The sequence below is a fragment of the Bos mutus genome, chromosome 14, assembly GCF_027580195.1.
Source record: "Bos mutus isolate GX-2022 chromosome 14, NWIPB_WYAK_1.1, whole genome shotgun sequence".
In the NCBI taxonomy this organism is placed as follows: domain Eukaryota; kingdom Metazoa; phylum Chordata; class Mammalia; order Artiodactyla; family Bovidae; genus Bos; species Bos mutus.
Genome location: NC_091630.1, coordinates 44,744,133 through 44,760,253, shown reverse-complemented (window position 1 = coordinate 44,760,253; position 16,121 = coordinate 44,744,133). Strand labels below are relative to the sequence as shown.

At 40.6% G+C, this 16,121-nt stretch overlaps 1 long non-coding RNA gene across 1 annotated transcript; it reads left to right on the top strand.

Annotated features, from left to right (window-relative positions):
* Positions 1-1,368: 1,368 nt before the first annotated feature.
* On the top strand, positions 1,369-12,048 carry LOC138990696 (uncharacterized). Its single transcript, XR_011466762.1, has 2 exons — positions 1,369-1,560; positions 5,870-12,048. It is a non-coding gene; the product is annotated as an uncharacterized lncRNA (long non-coding RNA).
* Positions 12,049-16,121: the final 4,073 nt, after the last annotated feature.

Genomic DNA, 16,121 nt, shown 5'->3' with positions numbered 1-16,121 from the left:
TAACTAGTTGTTCCAAGACTGACCAACTGAATGAATAAAGTTGAGTCCGTCCTTGACCCCTGAGCACCTCATAGGCTCACCCGTCTTCAACATCCACCCCTAGGTGGAACTCATGACCAACTTTACTTCAGGTGACTCAAGCAGACACTTGTCCACCAATGTTTATCACACCATTATTCATGATAGCCCAAAGGTGTAAACAACCCAAGTGTCCATCGATAGATGAGCACTGAGCTGAGCTCCCTGTGTTATATAGTAGGTTCTCACTAGAATAAACGAAATGTGGCCTGCTGGGCTTCCTGGTGGCTCAGAGGGTAAAGCGTCTGCCTGCAACATGGGAGACCCAGGTTTGATCCCCGGGTCGGGAAGATCCCCTGAAGAAGGAAATGGCAGGCCACTCCAGTACTCTTGCCTAGAAAATCACATGGAAGGAGGAGCCTGGTAAGCTACAGTCCATTGGACTGCAAAGAGTCGCACACGACTGAGCAACTTCACTTCACAGGTGAAATATTATTTAACCATTAGGAGGAATTCTGAGCTTGCCTTTGAACACATACTGCTGCTAAGTCGCTTCAGTCATGTCCGACTCTGTGCGACCCCATAGACGGCAGCCCACCAGGCTCCCCCGTCCCTGGGATTCTCCAGGCAAGAACACTGGAGTGGGTTGCCATTTCCTTCTCCAATGCATGAAAGTGAAAAGGGAAAGTGAAGTCGCTCAGTCATGTCTGACTCTTCGCGACCGCAGAGACTGCAGCCTACCAGGCTCCTCCGCCCATGGGATTTTCCAGGCAAAAGTACTGGAGTGGGCTGCCATTGCCTACACAGGGTGAACCTTAAAAATAATGTGCTAAGTGAAATAAGTTGGACACAAAAGGACAAATAATTCATGATTCCACTTATGTGAGGTACCTAGAGTAATTAAATTCATAGATACAGAGTGTAGAACAGAGGTTTCTAGAGGCTGTGGAGAGAATCGAGGAAAATTTATTATTTAATGGTTAATGTTTAAGAGTTTCTGTTTGGGGTGATGGATAGTTTTGGAAATAGATAGTAGTGACGGTTGCACAACGTTATGAATATAATTAGTGGCATTGAACTGTACACTTAAGAAACTGTTAGAAAGGCTAATTTTATATATGTTTCACCACAATTAAAAAATTTTTTTTAAATACTGAATTACTTATAAGACAACCTCTTTTTCTACTCTCTTTCCTGCCCCTAATACAACTCATTCTTAATTTCTTTTCAGGTTTTGAGTCCTTCTGCTTTTTAAAAAATCCCTGATTACTGTTTTATCTAGGAATTCTCCTTTTCAGAGGCCCACAACAAAGTGTTCAGCATGCCAGGCATGTTTTACATGCTGTCCTGGAGGCTGGCAGCACAATAACCATTCCTCTCTGTTATGTTAGGCTTTTTAAGAATATAAATGGGTCCAGGTCACAGAATTTTATGGCTGGGTTGAATATTTTCCTTCTCCCCCACTTTGACATCTTGACAGGAATGAAAGTTTAAAGAAGATACAGAAAAATGGATAGTGAAAGCCTGTATCCTATCACTCAGGTAAAACCTTACTTGTAAATTTTCAGCTTTGCTAGTATTGCCAAATTGCTCTCTAAAATAGCTATACCAATTTCTACTTCCACCAGTAAGATGTGAGAGTTCTTGTATTCCATATCTTTGCCAATATTCGCCCATATTAACAGAGCATTTCTGGGGGTAAGGGTAGAGTGAGGGAGAGTATTGGCTTTGTGTGTGTATTGTGTTATTTATTAATTTAAAATTTTGAATTGAAGTATAACGTGCTCACAAAAAATGTGCTCACACCAGAGAAAGACATCTTGGAAAATTATCCTACGGTGAAGATGCCCAATTACCATCACTCAGGCTGAGTATGCTTTTTGCTAACTCTATGCAGAACAAGGAAGTCTCATGGTGATTTTACTTTGTTTTCCTAATGAGGTTGGTTATCCAATTTACATTCAGATTTACTCTTTTGTAAATTGATAACAGCAGCTAACACTTCTTGAATGCTTCCTGTGTGCCAGATATTCTTCCAGATGCTTTATTGCATCAACTCACTTAAGCCTCACAGTAGTCCTGTGTGGCATGCTGGCATTATCTCCACTTTACAGATGAGTAAACTGAGGTAGTTAGATGGCTAGTCACTTCCCACAGTCACACAATTAGTCAGCAGTGAAGCCAGAATTTGAATCTAGACAGTTTGACTCGGTGTTTGGGTTTGTAGTCACTATGCTGTTACTATATAACTTCATGTACTAGTTATCTATTACTACACAACTTATTACTACTAGATACAGCAGCTTAAGAGAGCAAAAATTTATTAACTCATAATTTCTGAGTGTCAAAATTCTGGGCGTAGCTTAGCTATGTTGTTCTGTGTCAAGATCTCTCATAAAGTTGCAGTCAAGACGTCATCTGGGAGTGTGGTCATCTGAAAATTTGACTGGGGCTGCAGAATCTGCTTTCAAGATGGGTCACACATATGGCTATTGGATGGATGCCTCACTTCCTTGCCACATGGACCATTCCCTAGGGCTGCTTGATTGTCCTCATGACTCAGTGGTTCAGTTCAGTTCAATACAGTCGCTCAGGCATGTCCAACTCTTTGCGACCCCATGAATCGCAGCACTCCAGGCCTCCCTGTCCATCACCAACTCCTGGAGTTCACTGAGACTCACGTCCATCGAGTCAGTGATGCCATCCAGCCATCTCATCCTCTTCCGTACCCTTCTCCTCCTGCCCCCAATCCTTCCCAGCATCAGAGTCTTTTCCAATGAATCAACTCTTTGCATGAGGTGGCCAAAGTACTGGAGTTTCAGCTTCAGCATCATTCCCTCCAAAGAAATCCCAGGGCTGATCTCCTTCAGAATGGATTGGTTGGATCTCCTTGCAGTCCAAGGGACTCCCAAGAGTCTTCTCTAACACCACAGTTCAAAAGCATCAATTCTTCGGCGCTCAGCCTCCTTCACAGTCCAACTCTCACATCCATACATGACCACAGGAAAAACCATAGCCTTGACTAGACGGACCTTTGTTGGCAAAGTAATGTCTCTGCTTTTGAATATGCTGTCTAGGTTGGTCATAACTTTCCTTCCAAGGAGTAAGCGTCTTTTAATTTCATGGCTGCAGTCACCATCTGTAGTGATTTTGGAGCCCAGAAAAATAAAGTCAGCCACTGTTTCTACTGTTTCCCCATCTATTTCCCATGAAGTGATGGGACCGGATGCCATGATCTTCATTTTCTGAATGTTGAGCTTTAAGCCAACTTTTTCACTCTCCACTTTCACTTTCATCAAGAGGCTTTTGAGTTCCTCTTCACTTTCTGCCATAAGGGTGGTGTCATCTGCATATCTGAGGTTATTGATATTTCTCCCAGAAATCTTGATTCCAGCTTGTGCTTCTTCCAGTCCAGCATTTCTCATGATATACTCTGCATAGAAGTTAAATAAGCAGGGTGACAATATACAGCCTTGACATACTCCTTTTCCTATTTGGAACCAGTCTGTTGTTCCACGTCCAGTTCTGATACAGTGGTTAGCATCTTCCAAATCAGGTAACCCAAGAGATAACAGAGAAATCGTGATGCCTTTTATGACCTAGTCATGGAAATAACACACAAGCCTCCCTTCATTCCCACTTTATTCTTTTTGTTTGAAATGCATTATCAAACTCAACTCACACTCAAGGAGAAGGAAATTAGCTCTACTTTTTGAAGGAAATATAGACAGAATCTGGGAGCAGATTTTAAACCACCACATATACTGTCTATATTCCTAAGATTTTGTTTGTCTATTTACTTTGTCTTGTGTGATTCTTTTTTTTTAATTAGAAATTTTCCCAGTTTTATTGAGATATAATTGACATTCAGCACTTTTTAGGGTGTACAGCATAATGAGCTAACTTATGTACATCATGAGATGATTGTTACAATAAGTTTAGTAAACATCCATTATCTCACATACATACAAATTTTTTCCCCTTGTGATGAGAACTCTTAAAATCTACTCTCTTAGCAGCTTTCTTAGATAACATACAGCAGTGTTAATTCTATATCATGTTGTGTATTACATCCCTAGTACCTGTTTGCATCATACCTGGATGTTTGTACCTTTTGACTGCCTTCATGCATCTCCCCCTTCCCTCTGGTAACCACAGATCTAATCAGTTTTTCTATAAGTTTGTTTGTTTATTTAATTTTGAAGTATAATTTACTTACAACACTATGTCTATTTTGTGTGGCTCTTTATATACTTCAGATATACCATTCTTTGTTGAATAAAGGCACTGCACAAGTTTTCTCCCAGATCTGTTGCAAGTATGATTGGAATTGCAATGAATTCACAGATTACTTTGAGGAAAGCTAATGTTATACTATTGAGTCTTTCTATTCATGAATATTGTGAATCTATTTCATGCTCATGCTCAGTAGCTAAGTGGTGTCCAACTCTTTGCAATCCCATGGACTGTAGCCCTCCAGGGCCCTCTGTCCCTGAGATTTCCCAGGCAAGGATACTGGAGTGGGTTGCCATTTCCTTCTCCAGGGGATCTTCCCAACTCAAGAATCGGACCCTCATCTCCTTCATTGGCAGGTGAGTTCTTTAACACTGAACAACCAGGGAAGTGTATCTATTTATTTAGCTATACAATGCATCGTGTAATTTTTATGATTTTCTTCACTAAAGGCCCTATACATCTTTTGTAAAATTTATTCCTATTCTTAAAATTTATATTTCTAATTATTTTTGGCTATAGTATAATAATATAATAAATTTTAAAACATTGAGCTAATATCTAGCCATTTTTGTTGAACTCTTTTATTAAATTTTGGGCTTGCCTGGTAGCTCAGCCAGTAAAGAATCCACCTGCAATACAGGAGACCCCAGTTTGATTCCTGGGTCAGGAAGATTCCCTGGAGAAGGGATAGGCTACACATTCCAGTATTCTTGGGCTTCCCTGGTGGCTCAGTGGGTAAAGAATCTGCCTGTAATGTGGGAGACTTGTGTTCAATCCCTGGGTTGGGAAGATCCCCTGGAGAAGGGACTGGCTACCCACTCCAGTATTCTTTCCTGGAGAATTCCATGGACTGTATAGTCCATGGGGTGGCAAAGGGTGGGATATGACCGAGCTAGCCATTTTTGTTGAACTCTTTTATTAAATTTTCTATTTTCTGTATAGTCAGCTAGATTGACCGTAAATACTGGCTTTTTAGTTTCTTCCTTTTTATTCCCTGTGGCTTTTCTTTTTCTTGTTTCCCTCTGTTAGCTAGGACTTCCAATATAATAATGCACATACTCACTCTTAAGAGAAATTCCTTTCTTAAGTACTTACTAAAGAGAAATTCTTGCCTAAGGAGCTATGTGCAAGAAGTTTATAAAAGCTTTTGTTGCTAGTCAATAAAAACCAAAGCAATCAGAATCAACCAAACACTCATACAAACAAAATAAAATAAAAGCCAAAGCAAGAAAAAAAAACAACCCAGAATTGGCAACAATATCCATTAATAAGAGAATGAATAAGTTGTGATATAGTCATTCAATGAAAAATTATGCAGCAGTGAAAATTCATGAATAAGACTATATGTGTCAACACAGCTAAGTCCCAAAAATACAATAGGAGAGAAAAATGCAAATTACTGATGAATATATACCACATGACCATATGTTAAAAATACAAAATAATATTATATTTTGTAAACAACATATACACAAATTGTGAGGATCAGGACCAACTAAACATGATGTTTATCAGGGGAAGGGAATGCAGTTGGGGGGTTTCAGCTTTATTTAAGTGTTGTATTTCTTGTGTACAGTGGTGCATGAGTCTTGGTCATATTTTATCTTTTCCTAAGATATCACACAAGGACAAGAAAAAAGAGAATTGCAAAGTACTATACCAACAGATGGAGAAGGAAATGGCAACCCATTCCAGCATTCTTGTCTGGGAAATCCCATGGACAGAGGAACCTGGTGGGCTACAGTCCATGGAGTTGGAAGAGCTGGACACGACTGAATGACTAAATCACTGCCATGCAGACATAAACCACCTCCACCGTGCAGACAGAAGCAGCTGTCAAAGTAGAAAGATTAATCGCATGGGATCTGCTGTGAGACTATTTGGGTTTAAATTCTGGTGCTCCTCACTTACTACACAACCTTGGCCAAGTTCTGTAACTTGTCTATGCCTTAGCTTCCTTGTCTATAAAATGAATTTTAGTAACATTATTTATCTTTTTCTTTATTTTTTTTTACTAAAGTATAGTTGATTTACACTGTTGTGCTAATTTCTGCTGTTCAGCAAAATGACTCAGTTATACACATATATACATTCTTTTTTCATATTCTTTTCCATTATGGTCTATCCCAGGAGATTGGATATGGTTTCCTATCTATACAGTAGGACCTTGCTGTTTATCCATCTAAATGTAACAGTTTGCCTTTACCAACCCCAAACTCTCATTCCATCCCTCTCCCTCACCCTCTCTGCTTTGGCAACCACAAATCTGTTCTCTGTGTCTGTGAGTCTGCTTCTGTTTTGTAGATAAGTTCATTTGTGCTACATTTTAGATTCCACATATAAGCAATATCACATGGCATTTGTCTTTCTCTTTCTGATTTACTTCACATAGTATGATAATCTCTAGTTGTATCCATGTTGCTGCAAATGGCATTATTTCATTCTTTTTTTTATCGCTGAGTAGAATTCCGTTGTATATACGTACCACACCTTTTTTATCCATTTATCTGCCGATGGATATTTAGGTCATTTCCATGTCTTGGCTATTGTGAGTAGAGCTGCTGTGAATATAGGGGTGCATGTATCTTTTTACATTATAGTTTTGTCCAGGTTTATGCTTAGGAATGGGATTGCTGGATCTTACAGTAATTCTGTTTTCTGTAGAACTTCCATTCTGTTTTCCATAGTGGCTGCACCAACTTACTTTCCCACCAATGGTGTAGGAGGATTCCCTTTTCTTCACACACTCTCTAGTATTTGTTATTTGTAGACTTTTTAATGATGGCCATTCTGACTGGTATGAGGTAGACAATATTACCTATCATAGGTGATATAAAGATGAGTACAAAGGTGAAATTGTTAACATGGTTTATGTGAAATACTTAGACATATAGGACAATTCGAATCTATCTGGGTAGCCTAGGTTTTTATTTGCTAAATCTAGCAACCCTGGATGTTAGGGAAGAGCGCTTGGGGCGTGAAGGAGAAAGCTGACTTTGGGGAGTATCACAGAGTTCAGTGTGAACTAGCATAATGGGGCGGGAGAAGGCAATGGCAACCCACTCCAGTACTCTTGCCTGGAAAATCCCATGGACGGAGGGGCCTGGTGGGCTGCAGTCCATGGGGTTGCTAGGAGTCAGACACGACTGAGTGACTTCACTTTATTTTTTCACTTTCATGCATTGGAGAAGGAAATGGCAACCCACTCCAGTGTTCTTGCCTGGAGAATCCCAGGGACTGGGGAGGCTGGTGGGCTGCGGTCTATGGGGTCGCACAGAGTCGGACACAACTGAAGCGACTTAGCAGCAGCAGCAGCAGCACCATAACGGGGTGGCAGAGGTAGACGTGCATTTGTATTTCATGTGGGGGTGACGTGTGGAGGACAAAAGCATGAAGCGCAGCTGAAAAAGAGGTGGAATCCAGGTTTTTTAAGCCTCATATTTTATACTATGGAATTTGTACTTTAACCTGCTGTCATTAGAGAAGCATTGAGAGATTCAAGCAAAGCAGTGAAGTAACAAGAAGAGATGATTGCATTATGAGACTAATGTGCTGCCCATTGCACCAAGAAGGTACTCAGATTATTGTATTAAAAGGTCTTTCTGGAGGCAGAAGGGGTTGAAGCCAAGAAGCTGGGGGCAGGCTGACCAGCAGCTGCAGTCTAGGCAAGCAGTCTGGGTAAGAGGATGGAGGCTTAATGGAAACAGTGGAGACTTCCCTGGTGATCCAGTGGTTAAGAATCTGCTTTGCACTGCAGGGGATGTGGGTTCGATCCCTGATCAGGGAACTAGCATCCCACAGGCTGTGGTGTAACCAAGCCAATGCTGCAACTACTGATCCTGAATGATCTGGAGCCTGTGTCCGTGTGCCACAAAAGATCCTGTGTGCCACAACCAAGACCCGGTACAGCCAAAGAAGTAAGTAAAGAAAAAGAAAAAGAAACAGCGGAAGAGGAGCACCCAGACTTGGTTACGCTCAGGAGCCCACCTGGCAGAACTTGAGAGCCCTTGGATCTGTTGGTGGTAAGGGAGATGGAAATGTCGCCGTGGATTCTGAGCCCAGAGCCTTGGCACTCAGATGCGCTGCCATATTAACCATGGTGAGGCATAGGCGAAAGAAGGGGTTTGGTGAGAGAGAGTGCCTTCCGTTTTGGGCATTCAGAGGTGGCATTTCTTGGAACAGAAGCAGGAGAAAGTTGGGGGTTAGGGGTGGGAACCATCATTGTCCAATGTCGCTGAAGCCACAGGGTCCCTGAGATTCCCTCTGGGAGAGAAGAACCTGAGCTGAATATTTGAAGAACCAGAGAGGGACCTGGGAAGGTATCACTAAGTGAGGAAAGGCGTAACAAAAGGGGAGCCAGCTATGAAATTAGCCAGAGGTTAGGCTGAAAAGAGACCACTGGCTAGCTAGGGTGCTGCTGGTGATCTTGTGTGTGTCTGTTAGTTGCTCAGTCGTGTCTGACTCTTTGCGACCCCATGGACTGTAGCCCTCCAGGCTCTGTCCATGGGATTCTCCAGGCAAGAATACTGGAGTGTGGGTAACTGTTCCCTTCTCCAGCGAATCTTCCCAACCCAGGGATTGAACCCAGGTCTTCTGCATTGCAGGCAGGTTCCCAGTCTGAGCCACCAGGGATGCCCCCACTGGCGATCTTACAGAGAACAATTTCAGCCTAGTGTTGCAAAGCAGAAGCCAGAAGGAAAGATAAATGCAAAATGCTTGGGGCCCAGAGATCATGCTTTTTTGAACAGAGAAGAGACTCAAAGGAGAGAGACGCTGAGTGATTAACAATGTGATTGTTCACAACTGACCGCAGCTGACAATTTCCTTAAACTCATTTTAGGTCATGTTCTGGAATGAGAGGCTGGTGCATGTTTAGCCAGTCTCTCCCCATTTTGTGACAAAATCAACTGATTCTGTTTCCCTCTTCTGAATATTCTTCTGAGAAAACAATTTTATGCATCTCTATAAATAATACATTTATATCCTAAGTCAGAAATTTTGATGTGAAAATTCTCAGCTTTTAATGAACTACTGAATTTTTCATGAGACTGTGCATTGTGGAAAACCTATTCAATAATACAAATCTTGAGTGATAAACACAAAACGTAGAGAATAAAATATAATTAAGGAGACAATTTTACCTCTCCTGTATGACAAACTGAATCCCTGAAGCATGACATGATTTCATTAAATAAAACCTCCTAACTCTGGTTCATTGTTGTAGCTCGGATTCATTCTACTGCCTTGCACAAGATAAATATTGGTCATCACCATTTGGTATTAATCACATGTTGCTTTGCATTTAAAATGAATAAGTTTTGTGTGGATGTGTTGATTCATTTTTGTGCATGTTTCTCTGGGAGGATCAAATAAAATTTCTGGATGTATTTTAAATAAGTCTCAGGGATGTAATGTATAGCATAGTCAGTAATGTGATAACTTCTGTGGTGACAGATGGTAATGAGACTTCTCATGCTGTCATTTTGTTGTGTAAAAACTATCAAATCACTATGTGGAACAATTGAATATATATAATATATTGTATATAATATTGTAAGTCAATTACACTTTAATTTAAAAATATAAATCAAGTGAATATGTTTAAATCTCACTCCAAATGAGGATGTTTCTTAAATGACTTTGCTTAAGACTCCATCACCAGATTTTTTTTCTATCCCTGAAGTCAGGATCTATAAATTATATTTCCTTGAACTCTGGATCTGGAATTTGGTAGGTCCAATAATGCTTATTGAATTATAGAGCAAATTACATTAACTATAAAATGGTAGCCCCCACATGTATATTTATGGCTAATACTAACTAAAAACTTCCTGTTGGTTTTTTGTGAATCCACTTTATCAGAATAAAGATGCTCCCTTTTGTTCCTAGGTCACCAAACTTAAAAAAAATTGTGAATGATTGTTTGGAATTCCCTGGTGTCCAGTGGTCAGGACTTTGCGCTTTCACCACCAGGACCTGATTTCGATCCCTGACTGGGGAACCAAGATCCTGCAAGCCATGTGGTGTGGCCAAAAACACTGAATGATTGTTGAATTTTATTGTGACCTCTCTATAGATAATCATATATTTTCTCCTTTAATTTGTTAATATGGTAAATGACTTCAATTGTTCAACTAACACTAGATGATGCTGTGAAAGTGCAATATACCAGCAAATTTGGAAAACTCAGCAGTGGCCACAGGACTGGAAAAGGTCGGTTTTCAGTCCAATCCTAAAGAAAGACAATGCCAAAGAATGCTCAAACTACTGCATAATTGCACTCATCTCACACACTAGTAAAGTAATGCTCAAAATTCTCCAAGTCAGGCTTCAGCAATATGTGAACCGTGAACTTCCAGATGTTCAAACTGGTTTTAGAAAAGGCAGAGGAACCAGAGATCAAATTGCCAACATCTGCTGGATCATCGATAAAGCAAGAGAGTTCCAGAAAAGCATCTACTTCTGCTTTATTGACTATGCCAAAGCCTTTGACTGTGTGGACCACAATAAACTGTGGAAAATTCTGAAAGAGATGCAAATACCAGACCACCTGACCTGCCTCTTGAGAAACCTATATGCAGGTCAGGAAGCAACAGTTAGAACTGGACATGGAACAACAGACTGGTTCAAAATAGGAAAAGGAGTATGTCAAGGCTGTATATTGTCACCCTGCTTATTTAACTTCTATGCAGAGTACATCATAAGAAATGCTGGACTGGAAGAAGCACAAGCTGGAATCAAGATTTCTGGAAGAAATATCAATAACTTCAGATATGCAGATGACACCACCCTTATGGCAGAAAGTGAAAAGGAGCTAAAAAGCCTCTTGATGAAAGTGAAAGAGGAGAGTGAAAAGGTTGGCTTAAAGCTCAACATTCAGAAAACGAAGATCATGGCATCCGGTCCCATCACTTCATGGGAAGTAGATGGGGAAACAGTGGAAACAGTGTCAGACTTTATTTTTCTGGGCTCCAAAATCACTGCAGATGGTGATTGCAGCCATGAAATTAAAAGACACTTACTCCTTGGAAGGAAAGTTATGACCAACCTAGATAGCATATTCAAAAGCAGAGACATTACTTTGCCAACAAAGGTCCGTCTAGTCAAGGCTATGGTTTTTCCTATGGTCATGTATGGATGTGAGAGTTGGACTGTGAAGAAAGTTGAGCGCCAAAGAATTGATGCTTTTGAACTGTGGTGTTAGAGAAGACTCTTGAGAGTCCCTTGGACTGCAAGGAGATCCAACCAGTCCATTCTAAAGGAGATCAGTCCTGGGTGTTCATTGGAAGGACTGATGCTGAAGCTGAAACTCCAATACTTTGGCCACCTCATGCGAAGAGTTGACTCATTGAAAAAGATTCTGATGCTGGGAGGGATTGAGGGCAGGAGGAGAAGGGGACGACAGAGGATGAGATGGCTGGATGGCATCACTGACTCGATGGGCATGAGTTTGAGTAAACTTAGGGAGTTGGTAATGGACAGGGAGGCCTGGCGTGCTGTGATTCATGGGGTCACAAAGAGTCAGACACAACTGAACGACTGAACTGAACTGAAGCTAATTTTTACTCACATACCACAACTAACTTGGTCTTGAGAATCTTCTTGCTTTGTTTTGAATGAATTTTTTTTTTCAATGGTGAATTCAGTTTGCTAGTATTTTTAAACCAACTTTATTGAGAAATAATTTATGTAAAATACATCCATTTCAAGTATACAGTTTGAGGAGCTTTGATTAACTATATGCATTTGTGTGACCGATACTGTAACCAAGATATAAAATGTTTCCATTACCCACCCTCCTCACAAAGTTCCTTGTTTTCTTTTTGGTCGGTATCCTTCAGTGCTCTGGCAATCCAATGGTCTGTTCTCTGTCATTATAAATGAGAGTTTCCTTTTCCAGGTCTCATATGAATGGAATTATATAGACTGTGCTGTTTCACCCAGTATAACGTTTTTGAGTCATCCATGATGAGTGTAACAGGAGTTCATTTCTTTTTTTTTTGATGAATAGTATTCCATCATAAAGATGTATAGGCATACATTGTTTTATTACACTTCATTTTGTTTATTTGTTTTTGCCTATGCTGGGTCTCCTTGCCTGCACACGGGCTTTCTTTAGTTGCAGCAAGCTGGGGCTATTCTTTGTTTGAGTTCACAGGCTTCTCCTTGCAGTGGCGTCTCTTGTCATAGAGCATGCGTTCTAGGCACGCGGGCTTCAGTAGCTGCAGCTTGTGGACTCTGTAGAGTACAGGCTCGGTAGTTGTGGTGCATGGGCTTAGTTGCCACGTGGCATGTAGGATCTCCTGGACCAGGCACTGAACCCATGTCTTCTACACTGGCAGGCAGATTCTTAACCACTGGACCATCAAGGACGTCCTTGCACTTCATTTTATTGAACTTTGCAGATACTGCATTTTTTTTTTACGAATTGAAGCTTTATAGCAACCCTCCTTTGGGCACTTCTATTGGTGCTGTTTTCCAATTGACTTTGTTCACTTTGTGTCTCTGTGTCACATTTTGGTAATTCTTAGAGTATTTCTAACTTTTTCATTATGATTTATATTTGTTATGGTGATCTGTGATCAGTGGTCTTTGATGTTACTATTGGAATTGTTTTAGGGTACCATGAAGTATGCAATATAAGACAGCACACTTAATTGATAAGTGTTGTGTGTGTTTTGACTGTTCCACTGACCAGCTGTTCCTCATCTTTCTCCCTCTCCTCAGGCCTCCCTGTTCTCTGTGACACAACAACACTGAAATTAAGTCAATTAATAACCCTATAGGGTTTCCCTGGCGGCTTGGTGGTAAAGAATCTGCCTGCCAATCCAGGAGACACGTGTCAGATCCCTGGTCCCGGAAGATCTCACATGCCCCAGAGCAACTAGGCCTGTGCACCACAGCTTTTGAACCTGTGCTCTGGAGCTGGAGAGCCACACTACTGAAGCCCGAGTGCCCGAGAGCCAGTGTTCTGCAACAAGAGAAGTCACGGCAATGAGAAGCCTGCACATTGCGACTAGAGAGTACACTCTGATCACTGCAACTAGAGAAAAGCCCAGGTAACAACAAAGATCCAGCACAGCCAACTGAAATAAATAAATAAACCTATAAATAACCCTACAGTGCCCTCTAAGTGTTCCGGTGAAAGGAATCATTGCATGTCTCTCACTTTAAATCACAAGCTAAAAATGATTTAGTGAGGAAGGCATATTGAAAACCAAGATAGGCCAAAAAGATGTGTGTTTTGTACCAGTCAAGTTGTGAATGCAAAGGAAAAGTTCTTGAAGGAAACTAAAAGTGCTATTCCAGTGAACACACGAATGTTGAGAAAGTGAAATAGCCTTATTACTGATATGGAGAAAAGTCTGAGCGGTCTGGATAGAGGGTCAAGTCAGCTACAACATTCTCCCAAGCCAAAGCCTAATCCAGAGCAAGAGCCTAACTCTCTTCATTTTGGTGAAGTGTGATTGAGGTAAGGAGGCTGCAGAAGAAGTTTGAAGATAGCAGAAGTTGATTCGTGAATTTTAAGGAAAGAAGCCATCTCTATGACATCAGAGGGCAAGGTGAAGCAGCAAGTGCTGATGTAGAAGCTATAGCGAGTTAACCAAAAGATCTAACTGGGATAACTCACAGAAGTGGCCACACTAAACAACAGATTTTCAACGTAGATGAAAAAAAAAAAAAGCCTTAAACTGGAAGAAGAGGTCAGGTAGGACTTTCATGGCTATAGAGGAAAAGTCAGTGCCTGCCTTCAAAGCTTCAAAGGACAGGCTGACTCTGTTAGGGGCTAATGCAACTGGTGACTTTAAGGTGAAACCAATGCTCATGTACCATTATGAAAGTCCATAATCCTTAAGAATTATGTTCAGTCACCCTGCCTGTACTCTATATAAATGGAACAACAAAGCCTGGATGAGAGCACATCTGTATACAACATGGGTTTACTTGAATATTTTAAGCCAATTGTTGAGAACTAATATTCAGAAAAAAAGATTGCTTTCCAAATATTCCTGCATATTGGCAATGCACCTGGTCACCCAAGAGCGCTAATAGAATTTACAATGAAGTTAATGTTTTCATGCCATGTTATCATAACAAAACATCCATTCTTCAGCCCATGGATGGAGTAGTACTTTTGACTTTTAACTCCTATTTAAGAACTCTGTTTTTCAAAAAGCTATAGTTGCAGTAGATAGTGGGTGGATCTGGGCAAAGTAAATTGAAATCATCCTGGAAAGGATTCACCATTCTAGATACTATTAAGAATATTCATGAATATTCATGGGAAGAGGATATCAACATTAACAGGAGTTTGGAAGAAATTGGCTCCCACCCTCATGGATGACTTTGAGAGGTTCAAGACTTCAGGGGAGGAAGTAACTGCAGATGTGGCAGAAATGACAAGAGAATGAGAATTAGAAATGGAGATGTAACTGAATTGCTACACTCTCCTGAAAAAAATTTAACAAATGAGAAGTTCCTTCTTGTGAATGAGCAAAGAAAATGGTTCTTGAGATGGAAGCTATTCTTGGTATGAAGTGAACATTTTGTGGCTTGCTTATGTCAGAAGAATTGTTGTGAGCTTTGTATCCATATCATCAGAGACATGGATGTTGGAGGGACAGCAGGCTGATCTCTTGAGTGCACAGTGACATTCCTTAACCAAGAAGAGTCTCTGTGATGTTCCTTTCTTTCTTTCTTTCTGTTCATACTGCACAACTTGAGGGATCTTAGTTCCCCCACCAGGGATTGAACCTGGGCCCTCTGCAGTGAAAGCAAGGACCTAACCACAGCATCTCCAGGGAATTCTCTAAATGATATTCCTTTAGCACTATATAACTGTTTAGTTCCTTATCAACCTTTTTCCTAATGCTTTTAACCTCCATTCAGTTCAGTTCAGTCGCTCAGTTGTGTCCGACTCTTTGTGACCCCATGAATCGCAGCACGCCAGGCCTCCCTGTCCATCACCATCTCCCAGAGTTCACTCAAACTCACGTCCATCGAGTCGTGATGCCATCCAGCCATCTCACCCTCTGTCGTCCCCTTCTCCTCCTGCCCCCAATACCTCCCAGCATCAGAGTCTTTTCCAATGAGTCAACTCTTCGCATGAGGTGGCCAAAGTACTGGAGTTTCAGCTTTAGCATCATTCCTTCCAAAGAACACCCAGGGCTGACCTTTAGAATGGACTGGTTGGATCAGTCAGCAGTTAATTCATTCATTTGTTGAAAAAAAAATAAAAAATTTTATTGAGGCTGTGAAATGAAGATTTTTTAATTAGTACTTTTATTCCTTCTGTATTTATTAGCTGGCTTTTTTTTTTCTATAAAATAGAGCCATTTGGCTCTACTGAAATATATTTTATACTAGAAAACCAGGGTAAATGTTTAATTCTTCCCCTTTACCAATTTTCACAGTAAGAATTTGGTTTAATAACTTCTTTAGATGGTGGTAAATGAGTTCCTCCTCCCTCCAGTTATATCTTTTTTAAATACACTGGAATTTTTGGTTTTAATATAGTCAATGTGTGCCATTAAACTATAATAATTACTTTTTGATTCCTATATTATCACTATTAGGCCCTTAAGATCCCCTTAGACTTACCTCTATGTCTTTTTGTTATGATTCCATTAATCTTTGAAAGTTTTCCTTGTTTCAAGCGCTACAAAAATGTGACAGGCTTACTTTGTATCCTTCCTGATTCCTTCCTTCCCTTTGTATCTTTCCTGGTTCCCCCTGGAACCAGGTGTTTCTCCAAGGAATCCTGATCTCTTTTCATGGGAAAGGGTTCTAGAGACCAAAATCAGGATATAAGTTGTTTTATTTTCTTGTTGGTTTAAGGGTGCATTTAAAAAATTAAAATATTTTAT